The following is a 1069-nucleotide window of genomic DNA, read 5'->3' as shown; positions in this document are numbered from 1 at the left end:
TGTGTAATGGTATCCTTAGTGACAGAGTGTGTGCTGGTATCGTAGCTTCTCTGTTCTATGTTTCAGCAGCTGGTCACGTTCATGCCTGCTAATGCTTGTTAGTGCATGTGAGCGCCTCCCTTTGAAACTGTTTCCTTTTACTGTGCTTATAAACAGGCCAGAAGTGACCCAACACCAGATTGGAAATGTGAAAGTACAGTTCAACACTCAGCTGGCTGGACTGAACCGAGGTATTTTATGTATGTTTTTCACCTTTTGTCAGTTAATGTAATGCACCCTCGTTCCCTTTCAGGTCAATGTGGGAGTCAGTGCTGCTGTTTCAAGGCTCTACTCTGTTCCTCCTCCTCCTGCTCGTGTCTGTTTCACTCTGGTCTTCGTACCCCTGGTTCTACACGTGGGTCGGCTCCGGTCCGTCCACAGATCAGCTCCAGTCCCACAGACTGTGGAAACCGACACACATGGAGCAGAACGGACACTAGCAGACGTACAGAAAAACAGGTGAAGTGAAAATAACTCATCGTGGCCATTCGGTGTATTTAGCAGGGCGAGTGTGGGCTAATGGTTGTGGTTGGATGACTTCTTTGTTGGTTCTTGTGTACACAAACTTCCTGCCTGTTTGTTTTGGTTGGAGGTGATGGTGCTCTAGTGACATCCAGTGGTTCTGAAGGTTGCACAAGTACTTTTAAAATGCTACAAAATAAGCCGACCGTACAGTTGAGAGAAGCTCTTGTGTTGTCACTACAACAGCTTGTCCAAGTAGAACTGTTGGCGAGCTCAGAGAGGTAAAAACGTTCTAGTGTTTTATAAGAACAAGGTGATAATTTGATCAAAGCTAACTTACATAAAAACATGTTCTCTTATTACCCCTTTAATCCTGTTGTGGGATTTATCCTGAGATCCTTTCATGAGTCCGACTGCCAGGCTAGAAAGTATCCTGTTCAGTTAGGATCAGTAATGTCTTTCTAGCAACTTGAGTTACATTACTAGTATTACTTCGCCCCTTAGGCTGCAAGGTGGAGCGGTGGTTAGCACCGTTGCCTCGCCGCAAGAAGGTCGCTGGTTTGCATCC

Source organism: Stegastes partitus, unplaced genomic scaffold (assembly GCF_000690725.1).
Source record: "Stegastes partitus isolate 25-593 unplaced genomic scaffold, Stegastes_partitus-1.0.2 Scaffold332, whole genome shotgun sequence".
In the NCBI taxonomy this organism is placed as follows: domain Eukaryota; kingdom Metazoa; phylum Chordata; class Actinopteri; family Pomacentridae; genus Stegastes; species Stegastes partitus.
The sequence above is the reverse complement of the archived record's forward strand: the minus strand, read 5'-3'. Positions refer to the sequence as shown.